This window comes from Brachyistius frenatus, unplaced genomic scaffold (assembly GCF_029030835.1).
Source record: "Brachyistius frenatus isolate BFR_SWC_R1_liver_20210118 unplaced genomic scaffold, ASM2903083v1 Contig_520, whole genome shotgun sequence".
NCBI lineage: Eukaryota > Metazoa > Chordata > Actinopteri > Embiotocidae > Brachyistius > Brachyistius frenatus.
The window spans coordinates 32,501-50,342 of NW_027211119.1; the positions used below are offsets into that span (position 1 = coordinate 32,501).

Here is a 17,842-nt window from a genome sequence, read left to right on the forward strand (position 1 = left end):
CCTCCGCCTTAACTCGGCCGTTTAGTTTACATTTCAGGATGTCGACCAACGTGGCTGCAGACGGTCAAATTATCTGCTGTTACACTGGTAAATTAAGAAGGGATTATTATGTAACATGTTTACAGTGTTCATGTTGCTTCAGAGACAGAAGAGCAGCAAAGGATCAAATTAAGAAGCTCTAATTAGAACATATCTGGTCGTTTCCCTTGTTAATCACCTTGTTGGCTCCTGTTGAGCACATGCAGGAGCATCAGGTGCAAAGAGGTGACGAGAATCAGAGGAAACATCTGCTCGTCAAAACATCGCTGAAAGGATCCTTTAAAGGAAAAAAGAACAAGACACCTCAGAATCTTTTTCCTGCTTTATTTGCTAAATACAAATCCATGAAGGTAAATATTTCAAATTTGAAAACAAATTAGTCTGAATCGAACTCCTCGTCTAAACATGTTTAAATATACAACTTTCACACTTACACAAAGTTGTGAAACGATGAATCATTTCCATTTGAAAGGTGTCCATCAGGAGTGGTTAATTATGTCTTCACATGTCTTGAACCTTGTGTTGTCTGCTGTTTGGAGGACATAAGTGTCCTGTGTTAGTGTGATCTAATGGACTGCTGTGACTGAGTGTGGACGTCCGTGTTGTTGCAGGTCGAGAGTCCATGGTTGAAGGTCCTGAACGTTCTCGGTGGTGCAGACGGACTCAGACGGCGGTAAGCGCTCCACATCCTGTTCACGGCGTTTCGGGCGAAACTTTCAGAGCGTCGACACCAAACGACCCCGAAGACCAGGTGGCTTTTTTCGTGTTGTTTACCCTTTCCCAGTAATGGCTTTTAAATAATCCTGAAATACTCATTACTTCCTTACAGCTGCGGGTCTTTTTGTTGCTTGACGAGTCAGTCGGTGCAAAGTGTTTTTTTTAAGTCCGATCGTGTCGTCCTGTCAGACGAATGCAGCTCGTTGCGGGACTCCAACTTGAATGCACAGCAAGTCAGTCACAAGGTCATCATCAGATCTACAAATCTAATGCAGCTCATGTGAAGATGGAGGAAAGCTGTAGAAGCTACGAGTGGTTCTCCTCACCGTGGAGCGCTGAGCTCCGCCGGTGTTTCAGTCCTGATGGTTCGACTGCAGCTCTTAGTCACAACCGTGTGTTGTTGTTGTTTACATAAATAGCCTATAAGCACTCAGAGACCAGGAGTCCAGGTCCTTTTTAATGCAGCGCCGGGAATCCTTCTGTGTTGTTATAGAATATGAAACACGTAAACAAAGAGTGACGTCAGAGGAGTGTGTTGGAGAGTTGAGAATGACTCTTTTGAATTGAAGTTTTTTTGTGATTGCTGCATCAAAAAATGTTTGAATTTTACGGTGGATTTTCTCAAACATTTCGATGTAATTTGCAGTTTTAAGTGCTTTTTTTTTTTTTTGCCGTAAAATTTGAAATAGAAAGAATTGAAAGTGGAGAATTTTTTTCATTTTTTTTAAGCCCTACCTGACAAACAATAAGCTCCTAAAAGGTCCTAAAAGCTGCGTATGTTTCCAGAACAGAGCGTCAGTGACTGGAATATAGAAACAAGGACGACATCAGCTGTCAAAATAAGAGCTTTAGATGCTGTTTAATTCATGTTCATTCAACACATAGACCTGCTGGATGTGTGTTACTCAAACAAGGCAACAACAAAAGAAAGAAGTCTTTGTTCGGAAGTGATTCAGTTTTTGATTCAGTTTGCCTCGAGACCAGCTCAACAAAAATCCTCAGTGCTCGCTGAATTTTCCATCTTCATCTCTACGGCTGCGTCACAGTTTCAGTTAGAAATCCGACCTGTTCCTGTTGGTTGGTTCTGAAGGCGGAGTTAAAGCCGTCTGTCCTAGAGAAGTTAGGGTTTAAATGTGCACATTTTCAGACGGCCTCTCCGGCAATGTGTTCAGTTGTATTCTTGAAAAGTGTCACAAATAGTTTGGTAAAAATAAAATTAAACAAACCGGAGCTGGACGGAGGTCCGATGTCCCTCTCCCCTCTGGACAGCTGGTCGTCCCCAGAGGAAGTGTGCTGTCGAGTGTTTTGTAGCTTTTGTGAAGCGTTTGTAATTCTAGTTGAATAAGCTGCTGTCACCTAAAGTTTGTTTTCTGCAGCGCTCCAACATTTCTGCGGCGTTGTGCTCGTGTGGTTTCTCGGTACTTTCCGGTGTACGTACCGCTTTGACACGGCGAGGTGCAGCGCTGCCGCAGGGCACCGGGAACGACACTCCACCGAGACCTGAAGCCTTCTTATGATTAACTACCGTTCACCTCGTCAAAGTTATCGCGTTGTGCGTTAATACAAACGTCAACGCTTCCTGTATTATTTCCAATTAAAAGTTATTGGACAGAAATCCCTCATTTCTTAAAAAGGCTTTTTAAAAAAACAACGACATGTGACTGAAATCATTTACAGTCTAGAGGAGTCATCGAGAACAACTGTTGAAAATACAATTCCCTTGTTGACTTTATTAACTATAGATATACACAGATTAAACTCCAGCTCCGTCTGCTGATGAATATTCATATTCATTCATCCTGTCCCTCCTTTAGTGGATGCATCAGTCCAACATTGACGTGTTGGTCTTCACAGTGCTGATCTGTGCAGAGTCCAAAACAGAGGACGTCCTTTCACCTGCTGTGCTCCACTTTCCACCTTTGTTTGATCGGCCTGAGAGTACACTGCTCCACGATGTGTAGACAGTTGAGACCAGGTTCTTTTAAATGCGTGTGTTGTGATCAATGCAGCTTCTCAGAGGTTTGGTTCCTTCTGCTGTAATGAAATGATGTCTGATGTCGAGACCGTCAAACAGACATTAAACACAGCTCAAGGGAAATAAGAAGGAGCTACAGAGTCTGGTTTTTTATTTGTTTTTATAGTCTACTAAATATCATATGAAAGCATCACTATTTTTCTAAGATAGACAGACAATGGGTCAATTTTAATGACCTGCATAAAAACATAATTCATCACTTCGATGAGCAGGAAGAAGTTCTTTGCAGTAAATTGAATGATGACAAAAGCTTTAAGAATGAGGCCCAAAATTAAAAAGTGAAGTGATGATTGTTCATCAGGCGCCGTGTTGCTCTGCGTGTTCAAACCTCCCAGCATGCTTTATCAACTCATTACATCTTTCATTCACACCTTGACTGTCCAGATCAGAGTTTCTACATGACTCGTACGTTATCTGCACAAAGACGGAAGTTTATCAGCTGCGATTAAAGTTAGCCATGTTTGTTTTTCTGTACCGACGGATTTGGGTTTTACACAGGTGATGGAGTTCACCCCATCTTGTTCTGACCGAAGACTCCAGCCCGATGCTCCCCGCTGTCAATAGATGGGCTCGTCCTGTTTGTCCGTAGCCCCGCCTCCAGCTCTCAGTCTGGTGCTACAAATAGACGCTCGCCTGGTTCTTAGCTGAAGGAATGTAGGTTAACATCTTACTACGGTAAACCCCTTTAAATCAACGGAAAACAAAGGCTGTAATCTGGGAAGTCAAGTGGGAAGTCAGCAGAAACCGTACAGAAGAAATTAAATTTATTGTGATGAAATGTTGTCCTGTTAATTAGGCAATATTACATGAGAGGGTGTGCTTTAATGTCATTATTGGCACTTCAGTGATATATAACATGTAATCAAAATGTAGTCATTGTGGGGCAATTCGCTCTAAAAGTATACAACTTTTTGTTAGTGCCATCTCTGTTTCCATGGCAACACATGGGATATGATTATGTAACGTTTGTAATGTTTACTACTCCAGGAAGTAGTCCGACCCTTAGCAACCACCTAGCCAGTCTGTGTGTGTGTGTATTTCTTATTCATTGCTCTTATTTTATTTTATTTTTTTCTAAAATAATATTTTTTTATCTACCTTATTTCCTATATCTCATAAGTATTTGTAAAAATTTTCATAGTGTGTGCACTTTTTTTGGTCTTCTGTTGCTGTGACGAGTGCATTTCCCCACTGTGGGATTAATAAAGTCAAATATAATCTAATCTAATCTAACAGAGAGGATTTCTAGTCTCCAACTGAATAAATACAGAACATAGAAACACTAAACTGATCAGCTAGCTCAGTCTGATTGGAACAAAGATATCTGAGGAACAAGGATATCTGATGAATGAAGATATCTGATGAACAAAGATATCTGATGAATAAAGATATCTGGTGAACAAAGATATCTGATGAATAAAGATATCTGATGAACAAAGATATCTGATGAATAAAGATATCTGATGAATAAAGATATCTGAGGAACAAAGATATCTGATGAATGAAGATATCTGATGAACAAAGATATCTGAGGAACAAAGATATCTGATGAATGAAGATATCTGATGAACAAAGATATCTGATGAATGAAGATATCTGATGAATAAAGATATCTGAGGAACAAAGATATCTGATGAATGAAGATATCTGATGAACAAAGATATCTGGTGAACAAAGATATCTGAGGAATAAAGATATCTGATGAATAAAGATATCTGATGAACAAAGATATCTGAGGAATAAAGATATCTGATGAATAAAGATATCTGATGAACAAAGATATCTGATGAATGAAGATATCTGATGAACAAAGATATCTGGTGAACAAAGATATCTGGTGAACAAAGATATCTGGTGAACAAAGATGTCTGATGAACAAAGATATCTGATGAACAAAGATATCCATGTTCTCATGTGTTTTAACATTTTATCTCCATGTCACGTGTTCAAACCAAACCGGTCCAGCTAGCCTCCTCTAGGATTGTAAGTGCGTGACTATCCGTGGTGTTACGGTACGGGTGCTCGGAGCGACCAAAAAGGACCAAAAGAGACCCGACTTCACCAAATGGGTCATTTAATAGAACTAGAACAAGTAGAAACTACATTATACTGCATATTATATCAAATTCAATTCCTATTATATATTGCCATAATGATTTTGAGCACGTCGCAAATGTACAGTTGTGACCGATCAGATCTCTGGGTCAGAACTACTTGTGGTATATTTTAAACATTGATGACATCATAGACATCTAGCTGCACTTGTACTTTCTGGTTGTGTATATTGTACTTGGAGTGCTGCAGCCCAGTCAGTGTGATGTCCAGTCCCAACACCAGAATCACACCTCTGGGCTGTAACCTTGTGAATTGTTCCAGATTTTGTGCATCAGCCTCGACCTTCTAAAGAGATTCTTAAAGTGATTGTGACTTTGACTTCGGGGAGGTCCTGTAGTCTGAGCCAGCTCCCCCGTGAGATAACCACCGCTGATTCAGTGGAACCTCACTGACCCGCTGCATTCAGATGGACACGAGCGGCCCGGAGCAGGTTTAACCGCCCGTCAGGCGAGGCTACAGCACCTACATGCTACCATCTGTCAGCGACAGACAGCTAGCCTCGCTGACCTCACTCTGGCCATGTGAGGCAGAGCTGGGCCTGCCAATGCAATCTGTCACTCCAACAGACCCGTAACCCTGAGGGGGGGGCACAGGTTGGGATTCACTGCAACACAACTGCACAGTCACATCCTGATATTTACAGTGCAGTCGCTCAGAATTAAACTCTGATCTGTTGCTTTGAAATGGTTCACATGAAAGGATGGGTCATGATTTTAATATCTTCATTAGATCCTAAAAAATAAATAGTGCATGTGACTTTTGTCGTGTCTCCAAAAATATATTTTCACCTTTTTTATTTACTGCCGTCTAGGAGTAGTTGTTGCTATGCCCAGAAGGTGGCGATAATGTGCCTGAAAGCTGTTTGCCAACTTCTATTTAGCAATATTATTATTACTATATTATTATATAACAATTATTTTCAGATTGACGGCCAGAAAACTAATCTGGAAGAGGGAATTTAGCGAATGACATACAGAAAACGTGTGGAACAATTTTATTGACTAAGAATTTGATGAGAGAAGTGGAACGGAAGAATGGAAATCTATGGAAACTGGCCCTTTTTGGAGCCGACCTCTAGTGGCACTCGGTGGTATTGCAGTTTCAGGGACTTCTGCGTCGGCCTCATTTTTCAGAGCCGGTATATAGTCTCTGGTTTGGACTCAAACAGGCAACAGATATATTTGAAAATTATAATTTTTTTGTGACGACCAAGACAAAATATAATAATGTGAATACTGTAATTTGCTGCCAGTCAGAACAGAGTGAGCCCCATGACGGGTGGACTGGTTTGTTTCAGACAGCCTGAAGATAAATATTGTTTAGGTTTTTTAAAATCTGCTAGTAAAGCCCCACAATAACAATATGGTTCTTTTAAAATGAGTATCTAGGTTTGTATATTTTTGTGGTACAGTTCTGTACACTGTTCTCCAGCCTGTCCTCTGATGCTGTTGGCTGACAGTAAACCTCTGGCCTCTGGTCGCAGTGTATTCTTCGGGAAATCTGTTTTTCATGTACAACTGAAATTATGGTCAGCAGAACACGTATGTTTTAAGTGAGAGCCAACAATATAAAATCGTGGTTTTTGCTCTCCATCATCCCCTCCCCCCGTTGCCTGGATTTCTGCTGCTGCTCTCTGAAAATAGACCACAAACCGTCAGGTCTCAAACTCCCACAGGCTTTAAATAGGAATGAGCCCCATTTCCACTGCACTGCTGCAGAATGAAGAGCAGCAGCCATCACAGCTCTGAGCTCCTTTACGCACTGATGCAGGAATCCAAACCTAAATGTTGGATATTATTATCACACCATGTAGAGAGAGACAGACACGCAGTTACAGCTGACATTTTAACACAGTAAAGTGCTCAGACTGTTCCGGTAAAGTTTTATGTCCATCTCACAGTTCTGCCTCTGGTCCTACTAATACTGCCCCAACGTTAATAAGAGATGTGCCACGCAGTCCTTGAATGCACCAGTAGCACTAATGTAGTGGTGCATAGTTCAAATATTATGACTAACTAACACGGATGTCTTTTTTTTTTAATAGAGGTTAGGAAACATTGGGACTCCCCCGTGAACCGGCATCAACTCACTCACCAGTATGAGTAAAGTGTTTCCGTGAGTTGTATATCGTAGAAACTCAGTCCAGCGCTGCGATATGGATCTCAAAGAGTTTTACCACAATTATATCTTTGGAGTTTCTGTGTTTCCTATAATTACTTGTGGCTCGTTGGACAACATATATAAGCTAAGTAATGTATTTATGATGAGCTAATACTCAGTGCTAACATTGGACATCCAGACTACGGCTCCTCGAGGGTCTGAAAATGATGGATTTATGTCCGGACTCAGTCTCAGGTCTGCTGCTACGAGCTTTCTCTTCTGACTGGAATCCGTCCTTCGGTTTTGTAATCTGCTGTGTCAACCCACGAGGTTGTTTTTAGTTTCTTCCAAACAATAAATGAAAAGATAAATCTAATATTTAGTATTTAATCTGTTCACCCTTACAACCAGTTGTTCTGCTGCTCTTGTGAACGTGATCGCCAGCAGCTATTTTGACTTGAAATGTAGTGCAGCAACATTCACAAATAAAATGTGACTTAAACATTAAATTCTTTAGAGTTTGTGTGCACACAGGTTAAGATAATAATAAAACACCTGCTGTATGCGGATACATATCAAAAGTACAGGTTATAACCAGGACAGGGCAATATATTGGTAAATATATCAATCTTGTTAAATGACACTGCTGTTGTTGTTTTTTGTTAAATTTATATAAAGTATAAATGTTGTCTTGTACTGCTTTTAAAGGATGTCTGGCAGCAAAGTGAAGTCATTCTTTTCACCTAACAGATTGTTAAAATATTTGAATTATTTTCCTTTATTATTCACGCCCACATTATTGACAATTACATATTAAAAATGTGTAAATATTTAGTGAAGGCTCTACAATATTGTCTCAGTATGGATATTGAGGTCTGGTGAGTAGGAAGAAAACTATTTTTGATATTTGATTTTGTTCATTCCCCGCCAACTTTAGTTATGAAATACAAGTCATGCCATGCAGCTGTGGACTGTCGGTACTGAATCAAGCGCAGACCAACTATAATAATCAGACTGAACCAAACTAAATCCACTAACTGCTTCTGTTGAATCCCTTAAACGTGTTTAACAAACAGTTTGCAAACAACGATCAAACACACATTTTTAATTTCAAACACATGCCTCGAAACAAAAACAGCAACGTTCCCCAGAACAAAGAAATACCATGTGACCTTGGGCAGCATTTGTTACGCTGTCGTTTAGATGAAGATTTTCTAACGAACATCGTGAGAAATTAACTTAATTAAAAAAGCAGGTGGCGACAAGAGTCCATTTAAGCCAAGCGGCAGCCCACAGTGATGTCATCATACAACAGTGATGTCATCGTTGGTTTGTGAACGTTACGAAGCCTCCAGTTCAGATTCTGTCCGTCACCATCTTGTTAGTTCGGAGCGATTCGGAGCAGGAAGTGACCATATTTGGACGAGCAGTGCCTCTTTCGTTGTTCATTAAGGTGGTTCTGGGGCCGTGTTGTGACAACTCGACTTTCGCATCGTTAACTTGGGGTCGACCGATGTGACTTTTTCAGGTCTGATACCGATTATTGGTAATAAAGGAAACCGATAAACTGATATTTGGAACTGATGTACATTTGCAGTAAAATTGAAAAATCTTTGTGTCAAAATTTGGAATAACACATTCCAACACAAAACTTAATTCAAATGAGTTTCGATGAACGAACGCTGCCACCATGTGATCTTATCATGAAGGTATACTGCTTTGTGGGGTATTTGTTGTAAAAACAAAGAAATCCTTTATTGAAGCACCAGCAGAACATCTGAGACATGATTTTAAAATGTGCTTTGAGTTTGTTCATCAATAGCTTCACTTTGGGCTTTTGTTGCTCTTTTTGTACGTACCGAGCGTCGTTGTTATAAAGTGGAGGAGATGCTGATGTTCTGCTCTGCTGTGTCTCAGCGACACACCGACCTTCATGACACTCAGAAATCAGCGCCACTTTCAGTGACAGAAAAGTGCTCTCAGACTGATTTGAAATGAAGCGGGAGCACCGGGAATAAATACCATAATATCTTGTTGGTTACAGTGTGAGACCAACTTTTATCAAACACAATGTGTGTCGTTAAAAAGAGGAAGCAAATATGACCTGATTGTGGTGTTTCTGCGACTGCAGCGTAGAGACTGGTGTTTTGAACTTGTACCTTTGAAACAATCCTCTGAGCTGCTGAGAACTTCTCTGAGACTGAAGCGAAGCGAGCTTCTTCTGTGGCTGAGACCTTCTCAGCGTTGATTGATTACTCATGAGGTGTAACCAATCAGATAACGCTGTGGGAGGGACATTGCTCAACACCAGAGTGGTGACTGCAGACTGAGAGACGCTGCATCAGCATTTTTAATTCATTTTATCTGCGATTGAAAAAAAATACTGATCATCATAAAAATGCTAAATATCGGCACCGATAATCTTCTAAACCGATAATCGGTCAACTCTTTGTTAACATTTCACACAAAATCTATTTTCTCTACCCACTTTATACTGAACAGGCTCACATCAACCTTATTAAGAGCTCAAACATTTAGTTGTGTTTCATCATCTTCTGCTTTAAATAATGAATTATGTACCAGCTCATAACGAGGCAGATCCCTTTACTTGGTGATATTGATTCCATGTTGTGAAAGATAAACTTCTCCTCCTTCCCCCTCCTTTCACCACTGTGACTCCAGTCCAAGCAGCAACTATCAGTGACGTCATCATCCATCAGTGATGTCATCATCCATTAGTGAGGTCACCCGTTGGTTTGTGAATCCTCCAGTTCAGATTCTGTCCGTCACCATCTTTACTAGTTCGGAGCGGTTCGGAGCAGGAAGTGACCATATTTGGACGAGCTGGGGGAGGAGCCAGAGGTGGATCTGACTGTTCTGATTGGAAACCTGACGATACTACGTCCCGCCCACCGATAGCTGTAACCTGACTGCACCACAGGCCTGTCAATCAAACAGACACGCCCCCAAAACCAGGTCTTCTTGAATCTTCTTTTCTAATGAATGAGGGATTATTTTCAGATGGACCTCCAGAAAACTAAGAAGAAGGAGTGACTTTAGCTAACAACACCGAGATAACTGATGGACACATTTTATTCACTTTGGATTTGATGAGAGAAGTTGAATGGGAGTCTATGGAGCTGGAGGCTTTTTGGAGCCGACCTCTAGTGGCACTCGCTGGTATTGCAGCTTCTTCATCGGCCTCATTTTTCAGACCTACATCCACTTTTATATCCAGTCTGTGCTCCAGACCTGCTCTCAGTAACACATCATGGTTAGGAAACAGGTCACATGCTACATGGGTGTAATGCTCATGTCCTAATTTCTCTCTGATTGCCTTTTGATTGCCCCCCTCCTCCCTCTTCTCTCCTTCCTCTGTGAGCTGTGACTTGAATTAAGATTTACTGTACAGACCAGTTTGCCACTGGCAGCACTCAGAGTAAATGAGGTGGGGAGGGTGGGGAGAAATGCAAGACATGGGGAGACAGAGATTCCCTTCTCCTTCACCCCACCCCCTCTCTGTTCTTCCCACACTGTCAACACAAGCTCCTGGCCACAGCCGGTGGCTCCACAGCGCCACTGCAGTGGGCTGGTGGAGGAGGGAACTGCAGCGGTGATCCCTCTCGAGGCAGCTGCTTGTCACAAAGGTTTGAACGATCACTGACTGAGCAGTGTGCTGGTTTTCATGTCAAACAAACAACAGCAGAAGATTTTTTAATTTTTTATCTGTAACTGTCTCTATAATGAGATGTGATATTATAATCCGATGACGGATGATGTCAGCTTGAAACAATCTCGCCTCATTTGAAGATGCTTGTGTTAGAGTTGTACGTGATGTAGTGTAGTAAAATGCCTGTTTGCTGCAGCCCCGGTTTTAAAATGTAGAGATGTGTTTTTTTTTCAAAGAGAGAGGTGAAGGCTGCTCCTCCTCACCCCTTCACCTTTCAGACCATATCCAACCCTGGACATACTCACTGTATTCACAACAAACTTCAGCCATTACAACTTTGAAAAATGCAGTCATCATCACCAAAACGTGTATAAATTGAGTGTCTGAGGCAGACAGTCGACATGTTGAACTGTAAGATTGTGGGTTCTGGGTCACTCCACAGATTTTATGTTGTTGCCTGATTGGACCGTTCTGCTGTTCCTGAAGACCTCAGAGTGGCATGTCAGAGTAGTGTTGAGTCCATAAATTTGGAGGATTTATTTATATAAAAGAGTTCGTAGCTTCAGGTCTGTAAAATGGTTCTGATGCAGAAGTGTCTTCAGCTGCAATACCAGCGAGTGCCACTAGAGGTCGGCTCCAAAAAGCCTCCGGCTCCATAGACTCCCATTCAACTTCTCTCATCAAATCCAAAGTGAATAAAATGTGTCCATCAGTTATCTCGGTGTTGTTAGCTAAAGTCACTCCTTCTTCTTAGTTTTCTGGAGGTCCATCTGAAAATAATCCCTCATTCATTAGAAAAGAAGATTCAAGAAGACCTGGTTTTGGGGGCGTGTCTGTTTGATTGACAGGCCTGTGGTGCAGTCAGGTTACAGCTATCGGTGGGCGGGACGTAGTATCGTCAGGTTTCCAATCAGAACAGTCAGATCCACCTCTGGCTCCTCCCCCAGCTCGTCCAAATATGGTCACTTCCTGCTCCGAACCGCTCCGAACTAGTAAAGATGGTGACGGACAGAATCTGAACTGGAGGATTCATAACGTTCACAAACCAACGATGACATCACCGTTGATGACATTTGGTTTCAATCAGCTGTAAAATTAGCATATGAGTGCACAGCTTCTGTTGATTGGTGTAAGAGTTGAGACATTGTTCTCCAATCAGAATTTCTTCCATTACTTGTCGTGAATGTGGTCAAACACAGATCAATACTGACTAAAGACTTTTAGCCACGTTTGTTATTGAATCAATGGATTTCATGGTTCTGTTCTGACTCGGGATGCGCCATATCATATCGTTCACGATAATACATTTTTTTAGATGTAAAATATTTATATTGTGATAAAGGCAATTTTCAGACCTGTTGACGTAATGATGTAATACCGCTACGCAGCGTGACCGTAGGACAACAGGTATAACTGCTGAGGGAATTTACTTAAGATTCACGCCGTTCCTCCTCTGTCCTCTCTGTGTTTCACATCCGGCGGCTCCGCCCCGCTACACACACACTCACACACACACACACACACACACACACACACACACACACACACACACACACACACACACACACACACACACACACACACACACACACACACACACACACACACACACACACACACACACACACACACCACAACACAAACACACACACACACACACACACACACACACACACACACACACACACACACACACACACACACACACCACAAACATACACACACACACACACACACACACACACACACACACACACACACACACACACACACCACAAACACACACACACACACACACACCACAAATATACACACACACCACAAATATACATACACCACAAATACACACTCACACACACACACACACACACACACAGAGCCCCCCTACCCTCACACCACCACCACCACCACCACCACCAGCATGTTCTCGATGTGGTGTGGAAGATGAGTTTATAACCTCACCCGCAACACTATTTAGGTCCTACTGTGGTGCGTTCAACAGCAGCTGTCAAACCCACACTGACCATAAAGTTACAGGGCGTCTGTGGCCCGACGGCTGCTTATCATTTAATAAAAGCCCAAATGTAAGTACAGTGCTTCCAAGGGTTTCATGTAGCAGCGGCTTGTTTCAACACATCCTCATGTTGCTGCTTTTCTTTGGATGTTAAGTGAGCTGAACTGAGTGCTCAGTGAGACCAGCGGTGATTTCATAAGTTTGTCCACCTGCTGTTTGTCCGCCACTCAAACAACTCTGCTGGCTGACAGTTGTCTCCGTGAAAACACAGTCCTCTTCTTCTGCTGCTGCTGCTCCTGTCACAGGGGTTACAAACACATCCCTGAACACTTCAGCTTTATTCTACCTGTGAAGGCGATGCAGTGATTCCCAGCTGCTGTGGTTTCACCACGCTGCATCAGAAGGAGTAGAAGCTGTGAGGAAGCAGAAACACTGACGCTCTGACTGCACAACGTCCATAAAGGCTTTCATCATATCCCGTTAGCTGTTGTAGTGACCAGTTTATCTTCTCTTCAATTACCTGTGGATATTATATAATCGGGGTCGACCATTTATCGGCCTGGCCGATTGTTAAAACATTTTTTTTATTTTTTTATTTATATAAAATGAATCAATTAAAAAATGCGCTGCTTTGGCTCTGATCTAGCAGTCTGTAGTCAGCACTCTGTGGGGTTGAGCAATGTCCCAACTTTATGGATGGTGGATGGATGATGGATGGATGGATGGATGGATGGATGGATGGATGGATGGATGGATGGATGGATGGATGGATGGATGGATGATGGGGCGGATGGGTGGGTGGGTGGATGGATGGATGGGTGGGTGGATGGATGGATGGATGGATGGGTGGATGGATGGATGGATTGTTTTAACTAACTGCATGACTGCAACTGAAAAATTAAGCATCTAAATCAAAGATGGCAAATTAACAATTACATACTAATAATGGTTAATAACAATTCAATTCAATTATTTCATTCAATGTGAAATGTTAACAAAGAGTTGACCAATTATCGGTTTAGCAGATTATCGGCGCCGATATTTCGCATTTTACAATTCTGAATTCAAAATTTTACAATTTTACAATCTGTATTTTTTTTTTTGTTAAATTTCAATCGCAGATCAAATGAATTAAAAATGCTGATGCAGCGTCTCTCAGTCTGCAGTCACCACTCTGGTGTTGAGCAATGTCCCGCCCACAGCGTTATCTGATTGGTTACACCTCATGAGTAATCAATCAACGCTGAGAAGGTCTCAGCCACAGAAGAAGCTCGCTTCGCTTCAGTCTCAGAGAAGTTCTCAGCAGCTCAGAGGATTGTTTCAAAGGTACAAGTTCAAAACACCAGTCTCTACGCTGCAGTCGCAGAAACACCACAATCAGGTCATATTTGCTTCCTCTTCCTCAGTTTACTTAATAAAACAATAAAACCAGGCCAACAATCTACCCCCCCCACACACACACACACACATTACTTGCTGAACAAAATACTAAATATTTTTTACATGACTATCCTGACATTTTTTCTCACTGTAGCTCAACAATAACAACAAATATATCAACTTTTATATAAACAGTTCTCTGTAATAGTCCTCAGCGTAAATAGACATAAAACATAAATAGACATTTACAGAATAGAAATGACATATACTGTATACATATATACATATATACATATATACACCTAAAACAATGGTGCACCAAGTGCAAATTCTGCTGATGCGGTTCGGTGTTGTACAAAAAGGTCCAGTGATGTAGAACATGTTCAGTGTTTAACAGAGCGGTGATGTTCTCTGCAGTCCTGACTGTCCGTTGTAGTCGGTTCTGTTTGGTGGCCGATCCGAACCAGACGGTGACAGAGGTACAGAGAACAGACTGGATTATAGATGAGTAGAACCAGACCAGCAGCTGAGTAGAACCGGACCAGCAGTAGAACCGGACCAGGAGAACCGGACCAGCATGAGCTGCTGCAGGAACCGGACCAGCATGAGCTGCTGCTCTGCTGGGCTTTCTTGATGATGGAGTTGATGTTGGACTCTTCAGGTTCTGGGAGATTGTGGATCCCAGAAATCTGAAGGTTTCCACAGCAGACACGGTGTTGTTGAGGATGGTGATGGGGGGCCGTGTTGGGGGGGGGGCTCCTCCTGAAGTCCACTATCATCTCCACAGTGTTGGGGGCTCCTCCTGAAGTCCACTGTCATCTCCAGTGTTGGGGGGCTCCTCCTGAAGTCCACTGTCATCTCCAGTGTTGGGGGCTCCTCCTGAAGTCCACTGTCATCTCCATCTGAAGTCCACTATCATCTCCAGTGTTGGGGGCTCCTCCTGAAGTCCACTGTCATCTCCAGTGTTGAGGGGCTCCTCCTGAAGTCCACTATCATCTCCACAGTGTTGGGGGCTCCTCCTGAAGTCCACTGTCATCTCCATCTCCAGTGTTGGGGGGCTCCTCCTGAAGTCCACTGTCATCTCCAGTGTTGGGGGCTCCTCCTGAAGTCCACTGTCATCTCCAGTGTTGGGGGCTCCTCCTGAAGTCCACTGTCATCTCCAGTGTTGGGGGCTCCTCCTGAAGTCCACTGTCATCTCCAGTGTTGGGGACTCCTCCTGAAGTCCACTGTCATCTCCAGTGTTGGGGGCTCCTCCTGAAGTCCACTGTTCCAGCTTTGACTCATCGGTCCGTCTCCTCACCGTCTTCACCACAGGCTCAGCTGACTGGAGTTTCTACCTGTAAGTCAGGATGAGATGCAGCAGAGCGGAAGGCGTCCTTTATGCCGGTGTAGTGGTGGTCCAGGTGTTCGTGTCTCTGGTGGGACATGTAACATGCTGTCTGTCTTTGGGAAGTTGGTGTCTGAGGTTTGCTCTGTTAAAATCCCCCAGAACAATGAGCAGGGAGTCCGGCTGGGTTTTCTCCACGTTGTTCATCTGGTCAGCAGGTGTTGCGGCGCCTCCGGTGGGACGGGAACACCAAGCAGGACGAACGAGGAGAGTAAAACGGCTTTCAGTTCATGAACAGGGTCTCTAAGTGAGGACTGCATGATTGTTGGAACACCGTGACATCTGTACACCAACCTTCATTCATGTAGAAACACACTCCTCCCCTTGTTTTCCCCGAGGCTACTTCCCACCCATTTCCGGTCTAAGCCCCGCCCACGTGCCAGTTAAGCCCCGCCTCATCTGATATGGATTATCACACGCACATAACAAAAATCTCTGGCATTCGGTCACACTCACTCATAATACATATATGTTTTTTGTTCATTGGGCTTCGGTGCTGATCAATGCTGAGCCGATGGGCCAACGTGTTACTGTGGTGTTACAGCAGGTTCGTTACTTCACTGTGTTTATTTTTTTAAATGATTAAATTAATGAGGCTTCAGTGAGCAAAAAGGTCTCGTTTTAGTTTCATAGATGATTTTTAAACTCTTCATCTCATGGCTCTGTTTGTGTTCTTGTGCTTATTTACTTTGTACATTTGTTATCTGGCGTTCGAGCTCATTTGCATACAGAGCGGCAAATTGAGATCCAATCACGTGTGGTCGCTTAGAGTTGCATCCGGAGACGCGTGATAATAACACCAGGCGTGAACTGACAGCTTGACTCGGCTACCTCGTGATCCGATCACACCAGGAAGGACCAGAACGGCCCGGTAGTCCTGGAAAATAACCTGCGTGACAAAACGAAGCCAACGAAGGGCGTCGCGGGGTGACGTGTCTGACACGGGTCTTTGAGACGTGACACGAATAAATATGATCCAGGAAATCAAGATGAGTCCAGGACTCTGAAAACCAGGAGACAGCGTCACGCTCTTCACGTTTGTCACGGTAGCAACGACCGGTGACGATCATAAGCTAACAGGAGAGACCGAAGTGCAAACACTGGATGCAAATACAGCAGCACTGTGTGTTTGCATGTGTTTCAGGGTCACATGATTACTTCGTCGTGCTGCAGCAGAAATATGAAGCACTTTAAAAGTTGTGTCGGCGTCCCGGTCGTTGGTCCCCTGCTGTGTCGGCAGAGCAGCTTCTCCGGCGGTGTTACTGCGCTGCTGTCGAACCAGGCGTCAATATATTCACAACTCGGCACATCAAAATATCAAAAGTGCCTTTTTGGTCATTCATTTTCAAAACAAGAAAAAACTGAAAGTGTCTTAATTGGTGGTCCTTCTTACTGTTGGAGGTAAGACACTCCAATGTTAATGACAGATCAAATCACATGAAATTAATCATTAAAACTTGACACAAACTTTTCGCTGTCTTCCCGTCTTTATCCAGAGGACACAGTTATATTGTTTGAACTATACCTTTATGAAACTGTCACAATATCACAATACAGTGAACCCTGGTTTATCGCGGGGGTTACGTTCCAAATAGAGACCGTGATAGGTGAAATCCGGGAAGTAGTAACCTTTATTTTTTTTTACAATTATTATACAATGAAATACTCCATAATACATTGAAACCAAAGAACAAAACCTTTTTACAGGCCCAAGCATTTGTTTAACAAATAAAAGTACTGCATAAATGTTTTTTTTTACAAATAACTACTGTACTGTAAAATAATAATTTTAATCATCAATACGAACTGAAGGCTTCAAATTGCTGAGATCGGCACCGCCCCACTGCGACCCGAGTCACTGGATTAGAACGGGAGGAAATGAAAAATGATTATGAAAACAAATACAAAGTACAGTAGGACAAATAGTGACTCGTGTATTTCACTGCTCTTCTGACTGAGCCGCTGCATCCTGACTCCGCTCTGCAGCGGTTCTTTCTTCTAAAGCCGGCGGTGCAGGTGTGGTTTTTCAAGAGAAGAACATAGTTATCGGTAGTTGTTGTCGCTCTTTTTTCTTCTGGGCAAAAAGATTCTTATAAACCGACATGCCACCATCGATTATTTTTAATTTGGCAAGCTGTTTTACGTACGTGTACATATTAAACCGCAACGTTATTGACAAACAGGTAGAGAAGAAGCGGAGAGACTGTTTAGCCAATCAGAATGCAGAACACAATGCACGATGCAAATCCGTGAAGCAGCGAGACCGTGAAAGGTGAACCGCGTTATAGCGAGGGGTCACTGTATATATATATATCTTTTTTTTTTCATTTGTAAGTCAAAGCAAAATGGAAAAATGTCACAAGCACTCTTATTAAAATACATTGT

General features: G+C 42.6%; 1 protein-coding gene across 4 annotated transcripts in view; it reads left to right on the forward strand.

The window, feature by feature from the left end:
- LOC138614540 (F-box-like/WD repeat-containing protein TBL1XR1) overlaps positions 1-17,842 on the forward strand; it is a 47,128-nt gene that overhangs the window by 17,529 nt on the left and 11,757 nt on the right. For 2 of the 4 annotated variants that reach the window (XM_069688042.1, XM_069688045.1), the window contains exon 2: positions 651-790. The exons of 1 other annotated variant lie outside the window; for it this stretch is intronic. The gene's annotated coding sequence lies outside the window, so the exon portion shown is untranslated. The remainder of the gene's footprint in view (positions 1-650; positions 791-17,842) is intronic. One more of the 4 variants, XM_069688043.1, reaches the window with a different exon arrangement.